Source organism: Athene noctua, chromosome 6, assembly GCF_965140245.1.
Source record: "Athene noctua chromosome 6, bAthNoc1.hap1.1, whole genome shotgun sequence".
Lineage (NCBI taxonomy): Eukaryota > Metazoa > Chordata > Aves > Strigiformes > Strigidae > Athene > Athene noctua.
In genome coordinates, this window is record NC_134042.1 from 31,183,847 (window position 1) to 31,197,289 (window position 13,443).

The following is a 13,443-nucleotide window of genomic DNA, read 5'->3' on the forward strand; positions in this document are numbered from 1 at the left end:
CAGATATTTGTACCAGGTGAATCTTTCTGGTTTCAGCCCAAATAAATGAAGAGCAAAACAATGAGTTAATTCAAGGAAAAGTTCTTATGTTCCAAAATACAACATATGCCAGCATGAGATTATTTTAAATTAAACCCGAATAACCTTAGAAGGATAAGTAACCTTACTTCATAAGTATTCCTCATGAGCTTTTCTTTATGTTTTAAACTGTAATAAAGGTTAATTACAGGTCCACTGGAATTTTTTGTCCAGTGTAAGTTTTTGCCCTTGCCTGTTTTAGTGGAAGTTGCATTCTATGATATAATTCAATTCTTCTAATCCAGCTATTTGATTTTATAAATACTTTAATTATTTCACAATAGCATAATGTTAGGTTTCCATGATGTATCCATTTTGTCACAAAAATATTAGTCATTTGCAACTGAATTATAAACTACAACATAAACTACACTAACTTGATCTTTCCTTTCCTTTCCTTTCCTTTCCTTTCCTTTCCTTTCCTTTCCTTTCCTTTCCTTTCCTTTCCTTTCCTTTCCTTTCCTTTCCTTTCCTTTCCTTTCCTTTCCTTTCCTTTCCGCCCCTTTCTGCCCCTTTCCGCCCCTTTCCACCCCTTTCCTTTCCTTTCTGCCCCTTTCCCCCCTTTCTCCTTTTCTTTTCCCCCTTTTCCCCCCTTTTTCCCCCTTTCCCCCCCTTTTTCCCCCTTTTTCCCCCTTTTCCCCCCTCCCCCCTTCCCCCCCTTCCCCCCCCTTTTCCCCCTTTTTTGACCTTTTTCCCTCCTTTTCCCCATTTTTCCCCTTTTCTTCCCCTTTTCTTCCCCCTTAATTCCCCTTTTCTTCCCCTTTTCCCTTCCCTTCCCTTCCCCTCCCCATACAAACCAGTATGCATCTGGAAAGTCAGTGTTGCAGCAAAAACAAACAAACAGTTCCTGCTTTTAATCAATACTGCTTTTAATAATCTGCAACCCTTCAGATTGTCATGAAATTTGCCCTACAGACACTCTCTCTTCTAAGTAACTCATTATATATTGGCTGAGGTTTGACCTTAAGAATTGGTGGTTCAGAGGAGCTCTATAGTTAATCTGACACTGGCGTTACAAAACTGTATCTAGCACAGGGTAACCATGTTTCTTATTAGTAGCATTTCTCGGTCATTTAGGAGCCAAAGAAAATAGCAGGTTGTAAAATACGTCATACTTTCCTCAAGTTACTAACCTTCACTCTAACAAAACATACATTTTTTGACTGAACTTTTAGATACCTCTCTCTAAGGAAGATTGTTTTAACTGATCAAGTTATCAGCTGATTAATTTGTTACTCTAGCAATGAACCTGTTCTATCCTCATTAAGACTTTCAGAATAATTTAAATGTTAATATGTTCTGAGACTCACAGTCACTATTTTGAAATCAGTTTCAAAGGTCTATTTTGAAGGAATCCCATTATAAAGAGAGCAATTATCATTGAATGATTTATTAATTTGCAAAATAATTTCATGAGGAGTAAGGCGCTTCGGAGTTGCAAAAACTCCATTTCAGAAGAGCATTCTTTGAGATAAAGGAAAGAAGCAGAACAGCACTACAAAGGCAAATATAATACTGTATCTATTAACTTCACAAAAGCGGGTGTTACACAGCCAATAATAATTTGTGATACGTGATTAGTGAACTGTCTATAGAAGTGAAATGAAGAAAGATGTTACCTTCTGTTTTTTCAGCATATAGTAATCATATGGCAAAATAATAACTCAGTAGCTACTGTTCAAATACATTGTATCCTATACTGGCAGCATTTTCTGCAGCAAGATTCAACTATTACTACAAAATGGACACATGAATATCAAGCTTAACATTCTCTCAGAAACAGGGACAACTTGCTGTCTTAGTGTCTAACTATAAATGATACAATGGGTGTTGGATATGAAAATGCTGTACAATCAGAAATACATATACTAACTTGATAATCCGTTCTGTATGTATCTCCTTCAGAAGAAAACGACAACTGCAAAAATACTTTTTCTAAGGTTTTGGTATAGGCAGAGTTGTCTGACGTTTTTGCTCCTGAGAATCTATTAGCCAAAGCACCTACTTAATTTGTCTGCATGTAGATGAAAGGTGTGTAAATTGTGCATGAATCGGTTTAGAGTGGAAACTGATTAGAAGTTTTTAGCTATTGGAAAAGTGAGATTTTGAAACAGTCTTCCTACAGGGAAGCTGGCTTAAATATAGATCTTGATTAGCTTGTAAAAAGGAGAATGTGGTATGGATTGCTTGAAGAAGTAGGGCAATGGACACTGTAACAAAAGAACTTATTTCCTGGGTTTCTAAATTATTAATTTCTGTAGTATCTGTGATAAAACACTGAATTATAATTCCTGCTTCTTCCACAGGCATTTTGAGATAGATTTTGATCTAAACATTGCCATTAAAGTCTATATCTAAGTAGAGCACTGAAGTTGTTCAAGAACATTTGCATCATTAACAACTTGTAGCCATACCTGTGATTCAACAGGTGCTCAAACTGTAATACAGAATATTTTCCCCCTAAGAAGTAGCACTGCTGTAAAAAAGCAGATTATACCCAAAAGAGCTGGAATAGACGTGTTTATGAATAAGAGTAATTTGATGTACTGTTTGGAGAAGTTTAGATCTGTGCTGATCTTTGCTCAATGGGTTTACTTGTAGATCTGGACTTTAAATACCTTTAGATCATTTGAAGTTTTTTCTTCTTTCCTCCTATAACTGGATTTGATCACATTTTTGTTTAAATTTCCTTCTTGGAAGCAGCAATTTCTGTCTTAGTATGTAATGTGCAGGTTGCTCATTTACAAAACTGTATCCATTATGCTCTCTGAAATTGTATTTTGTCTTTTTCTGAGATTGACTAAGCTCAAAAGCAATGGCTGAAGAAATGACTAATGGCTTCATAAACTCATAGAAAAGAAAGATACGAGCTTCAGTGCACAAAGAAAAAACCTTACAATGAATCACAATGGTCAATAATAATTAAAATGTCAGTGGGTTTAGGATGAAACAGAACAATTGTCTGTTCTGACACAAGTTTAAATTTAACTTCTGAAAAAAAAAAATCCCATGAAATGACTTTAATCTAAACCCATTCTTCTTGAGTGGTTCAGAGATTGTACACAACTATACTTCTTGCTTCCTTGGTTTTCCCTTTTACAACCTAGGAAAAAAGTAACCAAAACCGATCCATTTCGGTGCATGAATAATTCATCTCTATCCTGTAAAAAGCATAAGGTGAAAGTTAAACCAAAATATGATGCTACAGAATCCCTGCATTTTGAAGGGATTCAGTTCCAAATCTGAAGTTTTTGTTAAAGACCTATAAAAAAAACAATGTGTTTTGACCACATAGAAGGTCTACAACTTTATTCCAAAATTTTACTGATGACTGATACTATACTCCCCACACAGCTTCAGAAATGACTGTAATCTTAAACTGATATATTTACCATATCTGCCTATACAAAACTTCACAGGATTTATTTGAAGAATTGAGATATTCTCACGTGCAGGTTACTATGGTAATGACCCATTCTTAAAGCTACCTGGACAATGGTCAGGTGTACTATCTCATACAGTACTGATAATCAGCTACTGCATGAAATAAAATTGCTTCTAGTCACAATATACTTCACCTTAAAAAACTCAGATAAGGTTGATCAAATGAATCCTGGAAAGACATACTTAATTCCATTAAATTTAAAAGGGAACAAGAAAGACTAGACTAGATGTTGAAATTTGCATTACAAGTATATGAAGTTATTTTAAATTAATCTTATTCTCTATGTCTAACCTATAAATTAAGCATACTGTTTTCAGATCTTACATTTAATTATTTCTGTTCAAAACATAATCAGTTCTTGCTTTTCCACTGAATCACTGGGTTTTGTTCTTAATTTCTGTAAAAAACTTTCATGTAATCTCCTTCATATGGCTGAAATCGAGAAGGTTGATAATTTTCCATATTATGTACTTTTTTCTATAATTTGGAAGAAGTATTAAATTTGGGTGTTTATTAAAAATCCATTTAGCTTGTTATTGGTTTTTTAGATTTTTTTCCTTTCAAATTCTTCTCCATCACATGCCTTTCAATAAGATCCCAATATCTGGACTTCCAGATATAACTGAAAGAAAAACCTATATGAAAGAGAACTAGTTTGGTCTGGATACATGTTTCAATCTTGGAGAGCTTAATGAGCATTTATTTAGATCAAAACAGTTCATTTGATCTCTTATGATTGATCTGTCCTGGTGTTTATTTTTCCCTAATTCTTAGAAAATTTTCCATTGGAATAATATATTATCAGGTCTACTTGCTATCAAATGCATTAATAGATTTGTTGCAAGGAAGTAAAAATGATATAAAAAAGCAGTTAGCTTCAAGATTTGAGCAATCAGAAATTCTATCTAATTTAAAAAAAATTAAAAAAAAAAAAAAAAAGGCCCAAATGTTTCAATCTGGATAAGAATGTTTTTCAAAATTTAGGGCTTAGAATTTGGGTCCGATTCTTGTTAAGAATTGAAACTATTGCAGATTTTGGATATGGCTACGAGCTTTCCCAGTATACAAGTGTCTTACATTTGCCTTCCTCTTACTTTATTGTAAGTTTTACTGTATTCTTTTCTCTTTCCTTTGTCAGAAATGTAGAAAAGGATCCCCTCAGGAATCAAAATAACTTTAACTATGCTAATTTAATAGAAACTAAATAATTGGATTTATATCTTCAGGATATTGTCCTTTTCAAAAGCACTTCAATGAATGCTGTTAAATCTTAATTTTCCAGTAAACCTGAAAGCCTTTTATGGAGACAAAACTTGACGATTGAAAGGCATTTTGGCAGCGACTTCAAAAATAAATTATCTTTTAGTTCTGTAATGTCTGGTAATGCCTTACTTTCTGGAAGCACAAGTAGTATCTATAAAACAAGGAAATAATGATGTGCTGTGAATCATGAGAAAATTCATAGATATGTCTCATTTTCTTCTCACAAATTAGAAAATGTTCCTGAAAACAAAAATGAAGTCATCCCTATAAACATAGAGTTCATAGGAAAAAAGTTAGTGCTTGAATGGTACCAAGGAGGGAGCCAGATGCAAATGAATTAATGATAAGAGGTAAGAAAATATGCCCTTTACAAACTCTTTAGTGTATTATTAGACAATTCATCAAATATAGAATTCCTTTTAGTAATTCATTCTTCCCCAAATTTCTAAATATTTAGCCAAGGGCTTGGCTGTCTTAATAATCAATGTTATTAATAACATGTTTATAATAGTTTGGAATCTATTTCAGTTTTGGGATTTTTATCTGGTTTTTGTGCTTTGTGCTTTTAGGATGGTTTAAAAATGTCTTTCCATTCAAATTTCTTTCTTTTTTGTCTTCTGACACTTCTAAATTCCTAATAGCTCTATTCACGAGAGCAGCAGCTGGTCCCTGCACAAAACAAGGAAAAAGAATATAAATAATATTGTATTTTATTTATAATGCATTCTTTTTGCAAACTTTAAAAAGTTGTTTTGCAGTGAAAAGAAGAGGTCTCCTAAAGTAAGTTTCAAGAATTTCTAGACCATGAAAAGGTGAGGAAGAAAAAAAAAAAAAAAATGAAATGAAAAGGTGACAATAACAGTAATGTTGATAATAACAGGTGATACTATAATTAATGAATAGGGAAATGTAAAGGTGAATCAATGTCACAATGAGAAAAGACAAAGACATGAGAATAGGGTAAGGGAAATGGAAATCTGAGGAAAATACTAAAGGAAATATGAGATGGAGCCAGGAAAGAATTTGGGGATGTGTTGGATTTGTGTGTGTCATAGGGGGTTTTGATAGTGGGGGAGGAGACTACAGTGGTAAGGTGCAAGAAGCTTCTCAAAGCTCCCATGGCTCCAAGTTGGACCCGCCTCTGTCCAGGGCCAAGCCAGTTAGTGATGGTGGCTGCACCTCTGCCATAACATATTTAAGAAGGGGAACTTGTGAGGAGGAGTGGGAGTTTTGAGGAGGAGTTAGGAGAAGGACACCTATGTGAACACTGAGATCAGTGGAAGGAAGGAGGAAGGCGGGAGGTGCGCCAGTGCACTCACTTGTCACTGCAGCCCATGATAAGACTTCAGGGCCTCCCCCTGCCACCCATGGAGGTCACTAGTGGAGCAGATGCCCACCTGCAGCCTGCAGAGATCCCCACACCAAAGCAGATGACTGTGCCTGAAGAAGACTGGGACTTTATGGGAAGCCCTCACTGTTGTAGTTAGGCACTGTGAGGATTACAACACATGGGAGGACTGTATCCCATGAGAAGGACCCCACTCTGGAGCAGGAAAAGAATTTGAGGAGTCCTCACACTGAGGAGGAAGGAGAGGCAGGTTGGACCGCACTCCCTATTCCTTGCCCCCCTGCACCACTGGGAGTGAGGAGGTAGAGAAATCTGAAGCAAAGCTGAGCTCAGGAAGAAGGGAGAGGGGAGAAGGTGTTTTTAAGATGTGGTAATGCTTCTCACTGTCCTACTCTGATTTGTTAAGTGTTGTTATTAGTGTTTGAACTAAATTGATGTTCTTTTTCTTCCCCTAATCAGTCTGTCTTCTGCCTGTGACCATAATATGTGAGTAATACCTCTCTGTCCTTACTTCAACTCCCAGGCCTTGGGGGATGCCAGTGCTGACGGTGAAGGGGTGAGTGAGTGCCTTCGTGGTACTTGGTTGCCCTCTGGGCTTGAACTACCATGAGGGTGTTTAGGAAGATGAGTGAAAAGAAGTGTTACACTAGAGAGAATGATCCTTTAAGCATTTAAGTCCTTTTATGTTTTTAAATCTTTTAATATTTTTTTTCTGTCTTCTCCATTCTGTTAAACGCTGTCATGCAGATGTTTGACTGTATTTGTTTGTTCAGTTAAATGTAAATGTATTTCTCTCAATTCAGATCTTCAGTTTGCCTTCATTGTAGCCAGAAAGGTTTCTTTTGGGGTTTGTTTTTTTTTTTTTTTTTTTTTTTTCAGATATTTTCATTCTTTCTCTGTACCTGACTAGGTCTTCCTGGGTTATTCCATGTCCCATTGAAAATTTTCTTTTGTACTGTAAAACTGCTGTTGTCTTTGAATAATGCTATCAAAAGACAGCTTCCACACTCAGAGAAAAAGTTCAATTTATTATTATTGTTATTTAATATTTCAGAGGTACTGAGAAAGGAAAAAGGATCTAGAAGCATCCATGAGACATTTTCAATAATTTTTTAGTTTCTATAAAAGATAGCCCAGAAAGTGCTAGGAAGAAATAGTTCAAAATAAATGGAAATTCAGTTTTCCAGTGGTAATGTATTTTTAAAGTATGACCAAAATAATTTGAGTGAAATCCTCAGTAAGATTCCTGATGGTTTATTTTGCCCTCGGTGTCAATTTGGAATTCACACTTCCATTTGTATTCTATCTTTTTCTTTTGTTTGTGACTCAGAAGATATTCCAATGTTTTGAAATAATCGTGAATAATCCATTTACTAGTAAGTACTTATTTGTGTGTTTATTACTCTTTTCAGTCCATTTAATGAAAACTGTACTTTACAGTTCATTTCTCTGTCAGTCTGGGAATAAATTACAATGTCATTAAAGTTAGAGTGGCAGAATGCACAATTAATGACTTGAAAAAGTATGCTAGTAAACCAGGCTGAAAATACTGTGAAATTAATAAAGCTGTAATGCAGTTGGAGCTGGAATTTGTATTCTGGGAGAAAACCTATGTCAATCTTAGTGGTTGTGTTGAGTTAATATTTTTCATGTTGCATCTAAGGGCGGCACCAAACTTTATACATAGAAAGATTTCTTATCACAGGAATGCAGCCAAATCTGGAGTTAAAAGATGGCAGCTCCGTAACCACCCAAAAGCATTTTACAGCTGTTCATGTAGTAGACCAGATTACCAGTCACTGTATATTAGCAGTGTTGCATTGTTAAGACACTGCATTGCACAAAAAAATTTTACACCAGTGGAATAACTGGCAGAAAAGGTGACCAAAGTCTTTATGTTTATTCAGCATGTTATTGACAAAGAACCTCTTGAACCTGAATCACAAGCGTTCCTGCCATACTCTCTCAAATTTTGTATATAATAGAAACACCAGTTTTCCTATGCAGACTGAAACACTATCTGGAGTGCTGATACAGGAACAAACTTTGCTGGGCAATAGCAGAATCAACACATGATGCCCTTGTCTCTGGGCAGAGACAAAGAGCTAGTTTTGAAACCCCTAACTGGAAATCATGGGGTTTCCCTTTTTGTCATGACCATTGTACATGTAGAGATATGTACACTATATGTACACACAATGTAGACATTGACAATGCAGAGATAGTTTAGAATAAAACAGCATAAAGGAGGATTAATCTGACAAAATGTTGGAACTTTAATAGTCGCACGCCTAGTCTAAGGACCCTCTATGTTCAGTGAAAAAATATAGACATTTTTAGAGATATTTTATGCTATTCAGTGACAGACTGAGGGTAGATTAAATGGGTCATCCTGCAGAGTGGCTTAACAGTTTCTGTTGAATATAAACTAAGGGTTAACTAGTTCTGGGTCCCAATTTTCAGAGGTTTAAATCATAAGAGAATGCCACTTGCAATTTTACAGATTTATAACTCAGATGAAATTGTAGTACTCCCCTATTCCTACCTTTACCTCCCCCCCAAAAAAAAACCACCCCACACCCCACCCACAGCCAAAATCAACAGTGTATATTTAATTTACTTGGTTATTAAGAGTAACTAAGACTTCAGTGTGACATGCAATGTACAGCATGGTACTCAAGTAAAATATTATTGGTTCAGAAACAGTTTCAGAAGATAATAGTTTTCTACTGAGCACACGAGTTATTTCTCAGCTGTCTTACAGAAATACCTTCAAAATGGTAGAAACTCTCCAGATTTTTTTTTTTTTTTTTGGTGGAGAATGGACATTTCTTAACAACTGACAGAAATAAATATGGTAGTAACAGTACAAGAAATCAGTCTGGGGACTTTCAAGAAAAAGACATGCTTAAAAAAATTAATTCTTGTTTTTCTTTATGTACTTAGAAAATCACTTTGGAAACAACTTTTTAATCAGTGTTAATATTTTCCATAGTAGAACTATGGAGGATGCAGGATAAATGAAAGTGTTTTAGTATGTTTCATGTCAGTTATGCTTTCTTTTCAGCTGAGTGATAGCGATGGCAAAGAGCTTTTTACCTTAGTTCAAGAATAAGCATAGATTGTTTGGGTAGCTGTTAGCAACACACATTTATCAAGTATGACAAATCATTGGCTTTTACACAAAATAACAGAGTAATGAAAATTATCTCAGAATGAATGCATGCTTGTAGTTCCTTGACTATAGCTAGGAATAAGAAATAGCTTGAGGGTATCCTGAGCTTTACAGGGATTGATAATGGATTGCAATTAATTTATTGTGAGACATTATTTGGAGTTTTGTCATTCAGATTTTTATAGCATGAGATATAGTTATTCACATTAATAATGCTGTGCAGAAAAAAATGTGCTAACTTGGGCCTTGATAACAGTTTTGGAAGATGATATTGGAAAGATGATCTAGATTACCTTGACCAGGTAGAAGAACAATATTTATGTGAATCCTGTTTTTTTCATCAAAAACAGTAAATAGAAGGAACAAAGACCATTAAGATCTTCACAACTGCAGTTACACATACCACTTGAAAAGCAGTAGAGCACAAGGGAGAAGAAATCAACTACCAGCCTAATGTTTTTGTGGTGATGAAACTGCGGCAGCACAACCTGCGTTGGAGCAAGGTTAAATGTAGGAACTGAGTTACAAAGCATAGTCTTCACCAACTTGTATGAATCAGTCTCCAGGGTAGAGAAAAAAACCAAGACCCATAAAGTTTACTACGAAACAAAAAGGACAAATATTCTCACAGTCTTGTAGCATGGGTTGTATGTAGATCTCTCCATGAGTTCCCATGTCAACCACAGTCCTTTGAGAGTGCTGAACTGCGGCTCGATAAGCACAGGCCAGGCCCCAGTACAGTGCTAGAAGTTGCTGATTCTCATTGGGATAGGCAAGGCACCCCTCTATCAGGTGATGTGTCGATTTAGTGGGGTTGCTTGCCTGTTCAGGGGTAAGATCCCAGGCTATAGGAGGTGATAACCGTCCTGGGATTCTGCCCAATTCCTTCCACTCTCCCTGTCACCCAGGAACAGGACACCTCAGGGCACATTTTGTTACTGACTCACTCAAAATTTGCCTTCTCTTGCACCAAAAACATACCGAGCTCCACACAACCCACAACAGGCGAACAGCATTAATAAAGAGTATCAATGAGCGAACATAAGGATGAATAAGTACCTTGGGAGCCTGCAAAATAAAACCACTCATGATGTTCCCAATTCCTTGCAGCATGTTCCCAGCTTAACAAAATAAAGATAAGCAGCGCAATAAACAAGCCCATGACCAGCACAAGAGCTTGTTGCTTAATAACTACTATAGCTACAGTGCATTTAATATAAACCTGCCTTTGTTTTGCCCCATGTTGGGTGCCAAAATAGACTGTGATGGTTTGACTTTGGCTAAATACCAGGTATCCACCAAGTTGCTCTATCACTTCCCCCCCTTTTTCCCCCTGTTTTCTCAACAGGGTAAAGAGAGGAAAGAAAATAAGATAGACCAACCCTTGTGGGTAAAACAAAAGCAGTTTTAATATAAGCAAAGTGAAAGAAAGATCTGTGCGTGGAAGCAAAAGAAAACAGATTTATTCTCTACTTCCCATGAAGAGGCGATGTGGGACCTTCTCAGGAAGCAGGGGCTCCAATACGCGGAGTGGTTGCCTCTGAGGACCAAGGGTGACACCATCCCCTTCCTCCTTTCTCTCAGCTTTATACTGGGCAGACATCATATGGTCTGGAATATCCCTTTGGTTGGTTCAGGTCAGCTGTCCTGGCAGTGTTCCCTCCCAAGATATTGCCCACCCCGTCCCACTGGGGGAAATGTTGGAGGGAGCCTTGGTGCTGTGTAAGCACTGCTCAGCAGTAGCCACAACACCAGGGTGCTACCAACACCCTGCCAGCTCCCAGCATAAACCACAGCACCGTGAGGGCTGCTATAGGGAAAAACCAATTCCAGCCCAGCCAGACCCAGTACAATACCATAGAAAGCTTTTCAGTATGTACGTGTGTCTTCTAAAGCACTGAGAAAGAGTAGGTAGGGAGGGAAGATACAAATGTATGCAATTTATAGGTCCTACACTCTCTGATATAATCTGGTTTTAGGAATGAAAGAAAGAAAAAAAACTTCTGGCTAAGAGAAGAAAAAAGAAAGCTTAAGATAAGAAAAAGGAAAACATTCTGGACCAAACTGAAATTTTTTCAAACAGTTTATTTTCTGATGTCAACTCTTGTCATGTTTTAATGTACACCGTCTTTTAATGAATCATGTGCTTCTTTTGACTGATTAATGTCATGCCAGTAATTCAGTGGAGCAGCAAGCTGACAGATAGACTAGCTCTGAAGTTTTTACAGTACCCCTTCTGTACTTGTATTCCTTGCAGAGCAAGCTATATCTGTCTTCCATGATCTCTGGAAGGCAGAAAGGTCATTGTCACCAGCTTTTGACAGGCTTTCAGAACCCTTAGGCAAAGAACCATCCATACTTTACCTAAAGTAGTACAATATTTGCAGTCACTTTAAGGTCACTCTGAACTATGCCAGGTTTATGTCTCAAACAGATCTGCAACTGTTTTATTCTGTCTTCCCCCATGAGTGGCATATGTAGCTAAAATTTGGCACAAAATGGTCCAGGGCACTGAAACTTGATTTTGTTCCTTTAATACAGACAACCTGTTTGAGAATACTTTGACTGTCCTGCCTTTCCTCTCTGCACCTATCCAACCAGGAAGGACTGAATCTCAGCCACTGACACTTTCTAAAGCCCCATACTGATGATTTGGGTGTCATATGGTGTCACAAAAGGCAACTGAGTTAGATCTAATAAGTGAATATATTTTTGACAATACAAAGAAATATTATTTCAGAAAATGAACTATTTGGCAGGGGAAAAAAAGGTTATATATTTATTATAAATATTATATAATATATAATATATAATATATAATATATAATATATAATATATAATACATAATGTATAAAGTATAATTATAATAATCATAATAGGAAATGCTGTGGAAATGTTTTGATTTTTTAAATTTAAAAACATATATGTGTTTATTTTCTGGAATGAACAACGTAACTTTAGAGGCAGATTCATGGAGAGTTTATTTGCCATTCACAAAAGTATCAGGGAAAGAGACCTGTCCTAGCATGCACTATGACATAGTAGGTAGGACATTCAATGGAATGTGTGAAACTCTGGAAGAAATCTTCTCTTTGTTGGATTTAGAGCACATCTCTGAAGTTGCACTTCGTGCCTCAGTTCATTCTGGTCTCACGGAGGCACAGACACATCTGAGTGTCCAGTTAAAAGTACCGTTTACAGCCAGTGTTCCTGCAGCTGTTCCATTTTATACTTATAAACACTTAACAGAGCAAGAAGGTCATCCTGTACCTAGACAAGTGTCCATACACTTCCTATAAGTGACCTGATGTATTAGAGTTACTTTCACTCACTCACATGAATAGTACAATAAACCATAAAATATAGTTCTGAACAAACTGTTTTACCAAAAAAACTTTCTGCTAATTCCTCTGGACAGTCTACGAATATATCAGGCATTGTATGTCAAATTAAATAGTGTATTATTTTACTATTAGTTTGAGAATTAATAACTTTTTTTCCCCTCCCTTTTTCTTCTGAAAAATATCTTGCTCTGTGAGAGTGGATACAATATAGTAGGCATTTGCTCACCAGGAAGCATTGGAATCACTTCAAAACACTGTTTCCCTGGCATCTTTTCTCAGTAACAGTTTTTATTTTGAAACTTTATAGTCAAGTTTTAAATAAATAAAAAAAAAAAAACACAAACAAAAAAAAATGAAAAATACTATGTGTTATATGTTAACAATTCTTTGAGCAAAACAGTCCCCCTAAAAATATATTTGTGGCAAGAAACATTCATTAGCTCTCAAGCAGAAGTTCAATATGCCACAAGATGAGAGAAACAGGTTTGTGAAAAGTGAAGATTACAGGATCCTTTGTGACTGTGTGTAAGACAGCTGTTGAAAAGACATTGACCCGGACACTTATCATTGCAATTTGAGGCATACTGTTTCTGACAAACACAGAACTTTGTTTTTCTAAATCCAAAAATTGTCCACTAAACCATCTATTTACCATTCTATTTTCTTTAAGTAGCTGCATGATAGAGTAATTTTTTTCAATTTTATCAATTTATGACTCAAAATGTGCCAAATGACAGGTCCTTGCTTTTGAAGAACAATTTTGCTTTAGGATCTCTTTGAAAGAATAGT